A 17028-nucleotide genomic window follows, 5' to 3' on the forward strand; every position below is an offset into this window, starting at 1 on the left:
TGTAGTAGGCAAAGGGACAGAGTTTTGATTTGTTTCAATGATTCGCTTATTTATACAATAGCAATAAATCCAATGAAGGCGTAAACTTTAATTTCCAGTGATAATAGAAGAGAGAAACTACAGTAATTATTATTAAACAACACGAATTTAGTATTGGAATACTGTCCATCTGTTCATTCGTCTTGGTGTATAGAACATACTGTTCAACGTATCCGTATCAAATTTTAAAATTATGAGTCTTATAGAGTTATGTCAGAGGAAATTTTGAGTGTTCTTTCTAGTACCAGGAGGTGTAATTTTAAAATATACGTAATTCTCATAAAATGGGTTAAAGAATCTTATCTTACAAATCAATACTTCATTAAAAGCACTGTAAGATTGCGTAAATAACTTACTCTTCAGAATATATTTTGTACTTCTTTTTGAGAAATGAATAATTCTACATATTTCTCAAATAGTTCAGAATATTTTTCTTGTTTTATTTTCGACAATTTTGTTCAATATTTTTTCAACTCATTTAAATTTCAACATTCTTGGAGATCACCTAATTTGGAAGTTTTCCCTTCCCCGCTTTCCTTCTTTCTCTATAGTTCATGCAACACTACACTCAATAAACATCATTTACTTTCATCAGCTTTGTACAGTTCTTTTATGTTATTCCTATTACTCTTTAGCCCTTCTTCGTCTGAGCTTTTCTGGAATTCACATCTTGTTTTCACATTTTAGCACATGTTCTCTTACTCTCTAAACAACGAATTCCTGTATTTTCTTTACCAGGTATTTTTTTTATAATCAATTATTGGTTTATTTTTTGTATACCTCATAATATTTTTCTTTCACTTTGTTTTTCTCGGAGTTAAAGGGCCTGTGACACATCTATAAGGTGTCTGGGCCACAGCAACAGATTTTGATGAAACTTGGTAGATTAATAATACACCTTGCAAAACTAATGTAACTAGCAGGAATTTGTCGAAAAAGCTGTAGTTTCTGAGATAGGCTATAGTCGATTCATTAAAGAAGACATTTGCCGTGATATCTAGAGAACGGATCCACCGGGATCAAGTAACCTTTGCAAGCCGTAGTAGACACATGATAGCTTTAAAACGAAATTAAAACGAATTGTCTGCACCTGCGCAAAATGCGCATATCTCGAAAACGTAAAGACTGCGATATATTATTCTCTTACTTAGTTTGAACTATATGACGAGTATAACATAATGCAAGAAAAAAACTATACTCAAAGATGAGCGTTTTCAAGCAGTTGAGGTGAGATGATGTTGAGGTGGTCTACCCCCGGACACCCGCCTCCAGTTACGCACTCTGTCTGGTTTCTCAGTCATACATTTCCATTATACCTGTGTAGAAGTCATATAGTTAACGTTAATAGTCGCCATATTCGAGTCGTAGTGATATGAAGTAGTGTAAGTCATCAATGTTGTACAACAGTCACACAGTATTAAGAGAGAGTAAGGATAAACTATCAGGCCTATTGTCGCGCTCTATTGGAACACGTCAGTATGATGCAGGCATCTATGCTTCAAAGAAACTTGCAAAATCATAGACTTAGGGTTACCTATATGTGGCCATGAGACGAGACCTTTGAGGTTGTCTCATCTCGTCGCGTGAAACAGTCTCGTCACAAAAAGTATTGCCTGGTTCCAATTAGGGATGGGCAAAACGGTTTTTATAAAAACCGAAAACCGTTTTCTAGAAAAACCGAAACCCGAAAAGCGACATTTCAGTTTTCTCCAAAAACCGGTCCGGTTTCTCACCGAAACCAGTTTCACTTCCTCCAAAACCGGTTCGTTTTTGCACCGAAACCGGTTTCGGTTTTTTCAAAACCCGGTTCGGTTTCTCATCAAAATTGATTTCTGTGAAAACTTAAAAAAATCTATTTATGTGAAAACGGAATTGATTTCCGAACAACCGGTACTATTCTGGTCAGAAATAGAACCAGTTTTGAAAATTAAAACATAACCGGGTTTGAAGTAAACCGAAACTGGATCCGGTGAAAAACCGAACCTGCTTTGTAGAAAATAGATAACTGGTTTCAGTGAAAGCCGAACCGATTTCGGTGGAAAAATCGGGTTTTTGAAACTTTTCAAAACCTGATTTCGGTTTTCCTAAAAACCGAAAACCGGAAAACCTGTTTTGTGCCTACTACTAGTTTCAATAGATCGTGACTATAGGCCTCATAGATTATCCTTACACTCGCTTAATACTGTGTTACTATTGTGCAACAGTGATGACTTACAGTACTTCGTATCACTACGACCCGAATATGGCGACTATTAACGTTAACTCTATGACTTCTACACAGGTATAATGGAAATGTATGACTGAGAAACCAGACAGAGTGCGTAACTAGAGGCGGGTGTCCGTGGGCAGACCACCCCAAAATCTTCTCTTGCTTGAAAACGTTCACATTTGTGTATAGTTTTTTTCTTGCATAATGTTATACTCGTCATATAGTTCAAACTAAACAAGAGAATAATATATCACAGTCTTTACGTTTTCGAGATATGCACATGCGCATGATTATTTGCGCATTCTACGCAGTTCTGTGCAGGTGCAGACAATTCGTTTTAATTTCATTTTAAAGTTATCATGTATCTACTATGGCTTGCAAACTTTGCTTGATTTCGGTGGATACGTTCTTGAGATGTCACGACAAATGTCATCTTTAATGAATCGACTATAGCCTGTCTCAGAAACTACAGCTTTTTCGACAAATTCCTGCAAGTTGCATTAGTTTTGAAAGGTGTCCTATTAGTCTACCAAGTTTCATCAAAATCGGTTGTTGTGGCCCAGACACCTTATGAATGTCACAACCCTTTGCTGTTAAGTATCTCGTAGGTTCCATTTAGACCTATTTGTTTCTTGAGCTCTTTCGGGCTAAGCGGTTTGCGTAACTCAAAATCAACTCAACTATTTGTTTCTTACTAACTCCAGGCTATCGTCCGCAAGTTTAAGTACTTTTGTTTGTCTTTTGTCAACAGAATAATTATTCCGAGGGTGAACGTATCACTTGTTTCATATATTGAGTCTTCTTTGTAGCAAAAAATAAATAAATAAATAAATAAATAAATAAATAAATGAAGAAAGAAATAAAAAATAAAAAAAAATAAAGTGACAGAAGCATCGTTGTTTGAGTCGTTCCTAGATTATTGTTTTCGACTTTTCCTTTCTACTTCCTATTCTTAGCCCGGACGTCTCATTCGGATTTCAGGAATTCTTTGGATCAAGGCGGGCTTTGAAACCCACGAAAGGTCAAGCATATGCACACAGCTCCATTACAGTTGTGCATTCTATACCGTCAGAAACGATAACTCATTACATATATAGCTTACAAGGGACATCATCCAATTGTCCAGCTCCGATTTCAATGAAATATTTTTTGCTGATAGAGGACATGTATTCATTACTTGTGATGACAGAAATTTTTGCCATGGTGCATGCTTTCTATTTCTTATAATTTTTAAAGATTGTGATGTGGTTAATAAAGATTACTGCAGAAGTCCCTTACTACCCTTCATAAACGGAGTGTTAATGAAAGAACAACCATGTAGATACGTATAATTTCTAGAACGAAGTCGCATGGTACGTATGGCCTTGACTGCAGCCATCTTGAAATCCGTCATTTTGAATTAAGTTCAAGTTTTTTAAATAGGAATAGGGTAATATGATACATAATTTCGAGCTAGTTTCGAGCTAGGTGAAGTTAGTTTTAAGATAGACCCATTTGGGGAAAAGTTATAGGCATATTAATTGTTTATAGTTAATATGTACGTAAGTCCCTTACCTCCGCTTCTAACCCGCGTATTAACGTTAATAAGTGGATAAAAGCTTCGGTAATACATGTTATGCCTTGGAGGAAGTGATACAATAAGGATATCCTTGACGGCAGCCATCTTGAAATCCGCCATTTTGAATTAAAGTGAAATTTGAAAAATGAAAACGATAGTATGTGACATCTCATTTTAATAACAAATTTTCCCAAAAAGCCAATGGTATGCTTATTTTTTGTTCTATAGTTAACCACTGTAAATTTAATACTCCTTCTACTGTGCACCAAACGTCCATTATTCAATCTTTCAAATTGGCAACATTCCCAAATTTCACCGCATGTTTTAGGATTCCAACTGGCACTTTACAATTGTTGCCATGGCTCATGTTCTCTAAATTTGTAACATTTTTTTAAAAAAAGTTGTGATTTGTCAGTTCGTGAATAGTGTTGAGATAAGCATCCGGCAATCTTTCTAAATTTTCAAGACTTGCAGTGTAATTATTTATTTTAAGCCAGAGTACATGAGGATCTTATGAACCTATGTAACGTAACGAAATACAAATGAAATTATAACAAATTCGTGTTATACGAACACAAAATTATCATAAAATGTAGCCTACTTGTTGCGCAAACGACAAACAGTATTTTTTTCTTAAATAAATACAACTTTAAAGGAACAGCAGCAATGATAGAAAATATCAAAGAGACATAATATGACTGTTCCGAACACGCTGTTTGCACCATGAACAAAATATGAAAACAGGTAACTTGTTCCTAAAGAGGTGTAACTTAATCGAGTTCCCGATCAATACTGATTATAAATCTTTCAAACATGAACCATCGACAACAATCGCTTGAACTAACTTTATTCTCTGACTAGCTAAAATATTGCCATAGAAAATAAATAAATAAATAAATAAATATACAATAAACAAATAAATATAAAACAAAAGAAAATACCATTGATTTACATAACAATCATATTTCGGTTTCTTTTTTAAAGTGAATTTTCATTTGAGTTCTCGTCTTATCTATTATGCATTACGGGGGCCGCGGTGGCTAGTGCTCTCAAACGGGTCGGGTTGACCCGACCCGACCCGTAACCCGACCCGACCCGAGTCGAGTCGGGTCAGTTCGGGTCGGGTTACGGGTCGGGTCGGGTCAGGTCAACTCGGGTCGGGTTATCGGGTCGGGTCAGTCGGGTCAGCTCGGGTCGGGTTGTCGGGTCAGGCTAATCGGGTCGGGTTGTCGGGTCGGGTCAGTCGGGTCAGCTCGGGTCGGGTTGTCGGGTCGGGTTATTCGGGTCGGGTTGTCGGGTCGGGTCAATCGGGTCAACTCGGGTCGGGTTGTCGGGTCGGGTTATTCGGGTCGGGTTATCGGGTCGGGTCAATCGGGTCAACTCGGGTCGGGTTGTCGGGTCGGGTTATTCGGGTCGGGTCAATCGGGTCAGCTCGGGTCGGGTTATCGGGTCGGGTCACTCGGGTCGGGTTATCGGGTCGGGTTGTCGGGTCGGGTCAGTCGGGTTGTCGGGTCGGGTCAGTCGGGTCAGTTCACTTTGGTCAACTGAGTTTAGGTTGAGTTTAAACTCGGCTGGAGTCGAAAGCTGCTGTTTTTCACTAGCTGCCTAATTAAAAATAGCAATTTTCAATTGATTTTATAGAAACCATAAATCTATTTTGAACACTTGCAGCTAGTGTTTTTATGATAAATGCTTATTTTTCTACTTGTGTGTACTTTAATTTTTAAATGTGGAAGATTGATTTTACCAATCGACTGTAATATTAATATCTACGCCAATATGGAGTCTGGATTTAGAACAAAATTAGAAGTTGTGCCTAGCGAACAATAGTAGATTTGGTCGACTTGTTTTCTTCTCATTGGATCAACTTCGATTGGAAACAAAAGAAAGGTAAAACAAGTTACGTAACTTGTTTGTATTTGTCCACGTTTTAAGTTTTCAGTTTCATATTTTGTTTTATTTAAAACTTCTTTTTTCTGAAACATTATTCTCGGCTTCCAATATTCAGAGGATGTGCTTATAACAGCTTAGTTTGCAACTACCAGGGCTTAATTTTTTGAAGGAGATAAAAAGAGTTGTGTTTTCCCTTCCTGCAAATGATAATAAAATTATGGAATGAAATTGATTCCCAATAAAATGTATTGTCAGAGTGCTGATCTTTAGTTAGTAATTGGTTTATACTAGTGCTCCTTTACTTATTTTGTTTCAAAGTACTGACGTGACGTTTACCATATTGACTAGGAACTGCTGAAAAATTCGTAGCCCAACCCAGAAGGAGTGCACGTGGATTGGTGAAGTTTTACTTCTTCTTCTCTTCCCCCGAGAGTCAATATACTACCTTGTACAGTGCTCCAGCTTTTGCAGAAAAGTTAAAAAAATCTAGATTTCCTCGCACCACTGTTCGTAGCACTACCCCTATCAGATCTAAAATGGCGTCTTTCAAGTCTTATTTAAGTTTGGGAAATAAGTACACGTAATAGTTAGACGGAGCTAAATCTGCGGAATAAGAATGATGATCTAGACATTGAATTTCCGGATTATGCAATGTCAGTTATGTTCGCAGGGGCTTGATGGACAGGTGTATTCTCCTGAAGAAACAGAATTCCTTTCTTTTCATTTTCCGCAGCGTTGAACTTTGAATTTTTCTTTCAGTTTTGTAAGTAATGTAGAGATTCTGGATTAAATATCTGACCATTGAGGAGGTAGTCTACCAGTCCATACTTATACCAGAAGAATGTTCCAAACAGTTTCTCAACCTACTTCTGTGTCTTGAACTTCTTGGGGCGATGGAGAAATGAGTGCTACTGCTCCATTGACTGTTGTTCCGATTCAGGATCATAGTGGTACAACCATATTTCATCTATGGTTACTATTCGTCAGCGAAATTGATCAGCATTACGGTCAAATTGGAAGAATACTTCTCTTAATGCCGTTACCCTTTTATTATCCTGACATATATTTTGGGAACCCATTATGCCGAGAACTTGCGCATACCCAAGCCATTCTGAATTATGCTACCGACGAGTTCCAAAGAAATGCCCAGAATCCCTGACACAAGTTTTTCTGAGAAGGTAAAAACTGAGAAAGCGGGGTGCAGACCTCAGACTATAATAAATATAAATAGCTTAAATTATTTTTGTCACACAAAAACTGGGGTGGCCTAGGCCCTCCGGCCCCGGGCTATATCCACCACTGGCTGAAATGCTGCAATTTTCAAGAATAATGTCACAAATTGCATCCATGATTCCAGGAAGAGTCATTGCTTTTAATCATCCTGGATGTAAAGCATAATTTGTTGAGAAATTGCTACGTTTATACTAAGCCACTTACTTCTTCACCACTATATATAACGGAGGAGAGTCCCGTGGTGTTTCACTGATTTCCTAATTAATTTACTTCGGTGACTTTCCTTGGTGGAACAAAAATGTTATAACAGTAAGAATCTGGATGTTAAGGAAATTATCTGTTTGGGCACACATAATCACTTCAGAGGCCTGAGAAATAATAAGAATTTCCTTATTAATATGAAAATTTATATTTGTACATACAGAGATATGTTTTTCTAAACTACGGTTTCATTTTTCTACCTAGTACCTACACTCCTTCTGGATTGGACTACGACATTTTCAGCAGCTCCTCGTAAATTCTCTCTCTGGCTCTCTCTCTCTCTCTCTCTACATATATATATATATATATATATATATATATATATATATATATATATATACAGTGACGTACTTAGGGGGGTGGCTTCCGGGCTTAAGCCCCCCCCGAAATCTTACTTAGTATAGTAAAGTAAAGTAAATATCTTGCAGAATTTTCACATTTCCAGGCAAAGCCCCCCTCCCGAAAGCTAGCAAAGCCCCTCCCGAAACAAAATCGTAAATACGCCACTGTATATAAATATATATATATATATATATATATATATATATAGAGAGAGAGAGAGAGAGAGAGAGAGTGATACGTAGCATATAGACGAATGTATTACTTGTAGCATACGCGAAAGTAATTCAATTTATGTTTAGGCTTCAAAAGTTTCATTGAAAAATATTTCATGTGCAGACGTTATTTATTTGTTAGTTACAAATTTTATTTGAAATAAGTTTAATTTATAATCATATAGATCTAACATGAAAACAGCAACGAAATACACAATGTAATGTAAAATAAGTCAAACGTAATAAATAAGTTATTTTTGGTATGGCAAATAGCCGCCCCCGAAAATGTATCTGCCCCTCCTTCACCCCCTAACAACTTAAAGCTGGCGTTGTCACTCGAACAATATGGTATGGAGTTCTTGCATACTATTCATTGTTGGCGGAAAATTTTCTTCGTTTACTTTCTTTTCTCCACATCAAAGGATTACACCGAAAAGTTTACAGAAATGAAAATAAGCTTTTCATTGTTGCATTGTTATGTTCTCAATGATTTTGCATTGTAAATATTTGCTTTAAAAAATATTAACACAGTATGTTAAACTTTCAGTTAAAGAGAATTTTCCAAGAACTGTGCTATATATTTTAAATTATGCTTTATGCTTTATTTTCTAAAATAATGCTTTTAAAACTAGTTTCCCAATGTGAGTGCACTTTGGCGTTCACCCAGTGTCGTGACCATAGTGCTCTCAAACGGGTCGGGTTGACCCGACCCGACCCGTGACCCGACCCGACCCGACTCGGATCGGGTCAGTTCGGGTCGGGTCAACTCGGGTCGGGTTGTCGGGTCGGGTCAGTCGGGTCGGGTTGTCGGGTCAGGCCACTCGGGTCGGGTTGTCGGGTCGGGTCAGTCGGGTCAGCTCGGGTCGGGTTGTCGGGTCGGGTTATTCGGGTCGGGTTGTCGGGTCGGGTCAATCGGGTCAGCTCGGGTCGGGTTGTCGGGTCGGGTCAATCGGGTCAGCTCGGGTCGGGTTGTCGGGTCGGGTTATTCGGGTCGGGTTATCGGGTCGGGTCAACCGGGTCAGCTCGGGTCGGGTTATCGGGTCAGGTCAATCAGATCGGATCACGGTTCGGGTCAGTCGGGTCGGGTCGGGTCATCGGGTCGGGTCAGTCAATTCGGGTCACGGGTCGGGTCGGGTCGGTCTTCAACCCGACCCGACCCGACCCGTTGAGAGCACTAGCGGTGGCTCAGTGGTAGAGCGTTCACCTCTGGTGCTTGGGGTCCCGGGTTCGATCCCAGCCCCCGCCAAGTGAACTTTGTGGTGAACAAACACCGTGTGCGTGGGTTTCTCGGGGTTCTCCCGTTTCCTCCCACTTTCTTCATTCCACCATTTCATTCATTACTCATCATCCCCGTCTCCTTTAGCCTACCCGGCATAACCGTGGGACGTAAAACTCAAAGATTTCATTTTATGCATTACAAGTTACGTGTTTGGTATTACCTGAATGCAAAGTTGGAGTTGTTTCGTTGTGCGATGATTCATGTCAGTAAACCAATTTTTGAAGGGCAGGTTTAGGAAATAAATAATTACATTGCCTAGAAAATCAATTATTACATGGCAAGTCTTCAAAATTCAGAAAGATGGCTGGATGCTTATCGCAACACTATTCATGAACTGACAAATCGCAACTCTCACAAAAATGTAATAAATTTAGAAACCATGAGCCATGGCAACAATTGAAAAGTGCCAGTTGGACTCTTAAGGTGGATCAGCACCTGGAAGTCAGTACATATTTTAGCTCATCCTGTGCAATGAAACGTTACATATTATAAATATTATACTATACGATAGAGTATTGTTTCAGCTACATCACAAGACCCTGATTCATTTGGTTGTGTCTCCTGATATCGAAAAATGTAACAAATAAAAGAAAATATTTTATTCCTTTTACAATGAGCACACAAGATGACACTTGCTGTAAGATCTTATTAGAAGTGCTCAGTTTTACGAAATGTTTATTTGTATGTGTAAAGTATTTTAAAATAACGATCTTATGACGAAATAGATATATTGTTTGACCTTTTTTCGTGTTATGTTTTATATTTTATTTAAATATTAATTTACATTTAAAGAAATATATTTTGAGACAAAATTTGCGCAGAACGCCAGAAATTTTCTACCTGCTTAAGCAGCTAATTTAAATATTAAGTATAATGTTCACTTTTGCATATGTTAATTGTCTATTAGAAAACCGATATACAAGGCATAATTGCGATACACCCTACGTTCTATTAACACTTCCAACCGTTTAATACTTTGGAAATCGGTTTGAGTCTTCTATCAACCCATCTCAATAGAATTCATAAACCAGCCGTCTATACTTTTCTGATTTTATGATGTTTAATACATAGACAGGATGAGCTAATACTTTAGGCAGGAACCATTATTATGAAATATATCGAAGTCCTTATGTTTTGTATAGAGTTAGGAACCACACTGACTGCTTAAAGCAATAAGCGTTTGCGGTTAGCTATATGGAAATGAAGAGGCTTAGAGAAGTTCATTATCTGAAGTACTACGACAGCTAACAAATAATAATTCTATAGTGTTTTTATAGGATTTAATTTTATTGTTAAACGGAACATGAGAATTGATGTAATAAGGCAATATACACTGTAATTTTGCAAAGTAAAACTTTCATATATCACATACCAGTTGAGGTAGTAAGCTAATCAGTATAATAATGATGGTAAAAATACAGGCTCCATAATTTGCAAGAAACCATGACATCATGATACGATTCACGTAATAATTATATCTCATTTCCGAGAAAACAGTGTTTCTTCACATGTGAGAACGTGAGAGTTGAGAAAGTCCGTCTGTGTGCATTATGAATGTAGAAAGCATATGTGGTTGAATTATAGAACACAGCATTTTTTAACGTCTTTCGAGGATGGTATTTTGTCTTTCTTAATGCGGTGAAATGACTAAATTATATTTTAAATATGTATTAATCTTCAGAAACAACTATAATAATTTCACTACGAAAAGAAAATTATCTAGCTGCTTGAAACAAATTACGGTGTATATTACTATACTATGCTATGCCCTTTTTGTGAAATTAATATATTGCAGCAGCTATGTCTACTTATGCTGAAGTAAAGACTAACTTTTCTGCTTGTTCACAGCTAGACGTGGAACATTACCATTAGCGTGTACTTGGGGAAACTTAAAACAAGGTAGAACTTTCGTGTTGAAATATTGAGGAAAGGAAGAGAAGAAGATAACATTTCCTTCAGAACAAGGATAACGTCTCTTTTCTTTTCCTTTTTTTATGTTTACGTATGTGGATTTCTATCTTTCTCTCTGTCTCGCTCGTTCGTACTGATAGCTGCACTTCAGCTCCGGAAGCTTGTTGTTTGGTATGGATAACAGGCACCACGAAGAGTTATGCGGCGCAGAGTGCTCAGAAGCTGACTCTGCGAGTGGGAAAGGCTCTAGCGGCTGGATTTACTATCGAACCGACACATATTTCGTCGAAAAGTGCACCTTTCACTGCCCTCTCTTTCCACCTCCGGCACCAATTTCGTAATGGGAACCATTTCCTCCCCTTCTCCTTGCCCCTGTTCTTTCTCCCTTACACCATTTTATCCTACTTTCCTGGTATCTACAAACGTATTTCTCTCTGTTTTTTTTTTCTTTCTTTGACTCATCCAAGCTGTTTCAGCAAACAGCTTTCCTTCTCTCGGACTCTTTGGCGGTCACACACTAATCATAATTCATTCAGGTATCATCCCTTCTCCCACACCTATCTCAGTGTGAAAAATCGACCCATATGGCATAAAGTATAATTTTGCAAAGTGACCTTTCCTGTCTTTATTCGGCCGTAAAAATATGAAATGTGTGACCAGTTACATTTCACTAAAAGATATATATATATATATATATATATATATATAATATATACTAAAATAAATTGTACACTAAACTATACGTCTTCGCCCTATTTTCAAGTTGATGCGCATGCTTGGTACGAATTATTAACCACAAAGGCTTTATATCATGCAAGGGACATGCCGTTCGCAAATTATAAACTCCAATAAGCACAGTTTGAAGTAAAATCAGATTTCCTTTTAGATATATCTCTGAGAAATCTTTTAAGTGTACTGGGATGCATTAAATAATTTGTCTCTATTTAAATAACTTAAGTAGGTGCAAGTAACCTCCTACCGTACTATTAACGGAATTTATAATTTGTCTCTTCAACAATAATTTTCCCAAACATTTAACTAACATTTAATATAAGTATAACCTACTATAACATTTAAATAATTAATTTAATATATGAATTATGTATGTGACTATGTACGCATTTCTATAACAATCACAGAAAGATATCTGCACGTTTTTAACACAAATCATTCGATGTTAACGAAATAGTTTGCAAATTTTCTCCAGAGTTTGATAATCGTCCTCAATACTTGGGTCTGCATTCGGTAAAGAATACAAAATAAAGGGAGGAGGGGTAAATCTTGGAGATTTATTCATCATATAATAGTTGTAAATATTTTTCACGGCAACTTCCATAACGAAAGAAAATCATTTTGAAACAATCTGACGAATATATATATTAGGAAAAATTCCGATGTCGAAAAAAAATATAAAAATTACGATTTTGAAAAATTCCAGAATTAGAAAAAAATCCGGATTTTTTCCGAAATCCGGAAAGTGAAATTTCCAATTCTGGGAAAATAAATTTTCCGGAAAATTTTGGACATCCCTAATTCGTATATGTTCGCGATACTTTAAATTAAAGATTTTATTTCTATCTTTAAGTGAGAAAGACATTAGTGGTTTTACTGCTTTCACTCTAATCCCTGTTGATTAACGCATGGACATATGGGCATGACCTTTCCGAAAGACTCCCGACACTTACGTATAGTACATTTTGGAAGTAGTTCAACTCAAATCACTAAAAAAAAAAAACATGAAATAAAATCTTTCAGTTTAACATCCCACAATTTTGAGCTTTAGGCTAAGGGAGATGGGTAATAAAAGTAAGTCAATAATCTTGTAAGAATTGGTGCAATGAAAAAGTGGGGTAAACGGGAAAAAAATGAAATGAAATTAAATCTTTGAGTTTTACGTCCCACGCTTATGCCGGTTAGGCTAAAGGAGACGGTGATTATGTGAAATGAATGAAATGAAGAAAGTGGGAGGAAACGGGAGAACCCCGAGAAAACCCACAAGCACGGTGTTTGTCCACCACAAAGTTCACTTGGAGGGAGCAGGACTTGAACCCGAGACCCCTTGCACCAGAGGTGAACGCTCTACCACTGAACCACCACGGCTGGGGTAAACGGGAGTACTACAGACTTACTTAGCCGGGGATTGAACCAGAAGCCCAACAAACCAGAAATAAGCGTTATGCCATTGAACCACCATGCTCTTCAGAGTACTAAAAAATGTGGTCCTAACTTCATAATTTTAGGAGTCCTAACTTCATCATCTGTCCATAGTTCCTTAGTACATGAATGTTAATGTTATGTAATATGATTTTTCCTAGTGTGATACGTAGAAATAAATGCACTGAACAACTAATACAGCCAATATGATTTTAACGTATTTTAAAAATTAATTCGAAATTTTATCTAGTGATTATAATGTAAACCAGATCAAAATATCACTTGTTTTTTTTTTTTTTTTTTTTTTTTTTTTTTTTTTTTTTACGAAAGGAAGATAATAAATACTGAATCTGACAAAATGTTCAAATTCCTGATGATAAGTAATTAATATATCTACCTCTCTATCAGTCATTCGAGGAGTAGTTACCAAACCCATAAGGATGTAAACTTTCACGACTACAGATAGGTCAAATTAACAATAAATAATAATAATAATAAAAATAAAATAAAACTGTCACCTTCTATCGAAGAAACAATAGACAGGAAATACATAAGGTTTAAATTATGCTTCTGACTGTCAATGAAATTGGAATTGTTTCACTTATAAATAAATTGCTATATTAATTAATTGACTGCTATGTTGTTCTAGCCAACTAACTGAAAGTTTCAGAAACGCAGAAGTCAGTCGCAAAAAAAAAAAAAAAAAAAGTCTCCCTGTTCACTCTCTAGTTACAACTCTTGGTCACCTGTTTTGCTACTCTGAGTTATTACTGATAATTAATCTTTCTGTAATTAACTGTCTATGACTATAATTGAAGTACATCATCAATGTCAGTACTAAGATAAGCTACTACTGGGACATTAGTTTTGCTTTTGTATTCAGTAATAAACATTCTTGTTTGAAATTGGGTATCCAAAGTGGCTAGAACCAGATTAGGAATGTTGGTGACTTCCTTTTGTACACATATAATGTACTCAAACAAGAGGAAAACAAGATGAAGTTCATGAGGACATATTGACATGAAGGTAAGCAAGCCGCCTCAAATATAGTTTCCTCAAATCAACAACAAGGAAATCCTCTTACATGTTACTATCCATACTGTTATTTCCTTGTTATAATTTACATTAGGCTTAATATATGATACTATTCCCAGTTGTGTTGAAACTAAAAGTGTTATAATATTTAAATGCACATATTACGTGAATTATTATCATATATTTTCATAACATCTTTTTTCATTACAGCTCCATGTTCCTTGTCTTTGCTTTGCATAAGAATGTTCAACTGATTATACCTTAAACCCTTGAAAAAGAAAAATGAAACTAATTTTTACCGTGTTAGTAACTTGGAAAGTTTAAATTCTTAGTGGAAGTTCACGGAATATCAGTTAGTCATTTTACTTTATTGGTACTTTTCTTTACCAATTGCCACTTTAGGTAAATATTCATATCTTAGGAGTCAGATACACTATAGATAATAATTTATAACACCAATACAATTTTCTAAAAAAAATATATAAAAACTGAAAAGAAAAATGCATGCACTTAACATTAGTTTATTGTTATATGAGGTCTGTAAGGCTGCGAATGCTGGAGTAAAAATTAAACCAATACAAGAAATTACCAGATTCGGCCATCTATTGATCCGTATAAATTTTGAAATACATTTATCTATTCATGTTCCACTTTTCTAAACAAATAAATTATAATAAAAATAAATTATAATAAAAAGTAAGGATAAATATACGGGCATCCTTACAATTTTATTGGTAATAATAATATCTTATTGGGGTATGAAAATACCTCAGGAGCGCAATTATGTAACCTATTTTGTACAATAAATTTTCCTTTCGCTGTCGCATGAAATTTTCCTTTGCTTTTTAAAACCTAAATGGTTGTGTCTTTATACTGAAAGCATGACAGAAGTTTATGGCAATAGTAAATCGTTGCATGACGAAATCGCGATTATTGTTCAGAACGAGTTAGAATCTGACGCTGAATCAAATGCGGATAGTGAGTTTAACATTGAAAGTGACCGTTCATTTCATTCAGAAGAAAGTGAACACAGTTCATTACCTGATGATGACAATGATAGATCTTCAGAATTTTTCTATGGAATATATAAAGGTTGTAAATGGAATAAATGAGCCCCTTTGAAGATATGTACCAAATCATGCAATATCAATGTTCACTTACCTGGACGAAAGGGAGTGCAAAAAGTGTATATTTATAAGACATTGGCGGTTGTTAGGAACTTTTCTTTATTCAGGAGATATCTTACGATATGTTTTAGAAAACACAAATGTGAAGATTGAAGGAAAACATAGCAACTTTCACGATTCCAAGCCATCGTAAACAAGTGGCATTCACATGATAGAACTGTGAGCATTTATAGGTCTTGTTACAATTATAAGAAAAGTTTTTCTTTTTGTAATGAACATCATTTGTACGTTTGTCCTGATTGTGTGTAACAATGTCTGCAATTATTTCACGCAATAAAACTGTTACAACAAGATTTATAGTGATTTTTTTTAATGTGTAGTTTTAAGATATCCCACCAGTAGACAAACGTGACTGTTTTACTAGTACAGTTAAAAATTAACGTTATCTTTGCATGAGCTGTCCTCGTTTTGCATCTTGTTAGCAATTATTATCACGTTATTTCACTCCTTAAATAGCATATTGAAACACAGGGACTAACCACGTTTAAACATTTCATAATATCAATAAAGTTTGAAAATATCTATTCGCCTATTGAAATTTAACATGGAACCAGGACAAAGCAGATTTGTTTGTGAAATGATACCATTGTAGAAAAAAATTAGGAATATTCAAATAAATATCATCAAAACAAATATCCGATAAATCCTAGCTAATGAAATCTTTGTACCACACCCAAGTTATATTGAACTAGAGTGCAAATTTATTTCATTGTTTTATTCCTTATAGAATTCTTGATTTGGATTAACACATAGATTATCGTTCCTTTAATATAAGACGTTATTATGTTGTATAAGACGTGGACCTCAAGTTTCACCTGGATCTAAAACATGTGAGCTTTCACCTGGAAAATGAATTTAAATCTTTTTCACTACAAACAAGGCTTAGCCTCAAGGGAAGTCTCCAGCTCCTTGTAAAATAATTTAAATGAACAGACTGATAAATTTGGGTAATACATTCATAACTATAGCGTCGTTTTAGATTATTTTGCGGGGAATGGAGGATGAGATAGTTCACCGATAGTTGGATATAACGTTTTTCATTTGTCTGGCCATAGTACTGAATAAAGTATAGCAGCTTAAACTAATGGAGGACAATACCCCACACATGCAGTCTCCAAATAACGTCACTGATTCAAAATTAGCATACTTCAGGTTTAAATAATGATACAAATGTATTTCCAATTTAAAATTAAAATAAGCATGCAATATGTTTCCTCACATATGGATCTATTTCCTGTATATTCATATGTATGTTTAAATTTCATACAATATCATAAAATAATAAATGTACTTAAAATAATAAATAACACTGCAGTATTAATTTTAAAACATTGTTTTTCAAATACCCTCTTTTTATGTACTGCTAATTTGATAGTTGTAAATGATTAATATTGATGAGAACAGACAGAAAATAAAATAAAAGTTTGTTAATTACACATTCTATAAAGACGTAATCATTGAAACGTTATATCATTCTCTAAAAACGCAATAATGGCTTTCAAAGTATCAATGCGTGAAATAACAAGCGTCTGGTAGCATTTACCAACTACATAAAGAGATTAACAAAGATCCTCTACCGGGAATAGTTACTTCCTTGTAAAATTCCAAACCTCACGAAAAACATCCCAGGGAAAAGAAGAAAAATACCGGGCGCTGTCATATACACTAAATATATAAATAGCGCACTGCTCACATAACAAAGGCCTACATATTCC

The sequence above is a fragment of the Thermobia domestica genome, chromosome 8, assembly GCF_964235325.1.
Source record: "Thermobia domestica chromosome 8, izTheDome1.hap1.1, whole genome shotgun sequence".
NCBI lineage: Eukaryota > Metazoa > Arthropoda > Insecta > Zygentoma > Lepismatidae > Thermobia > Thermobia domestica.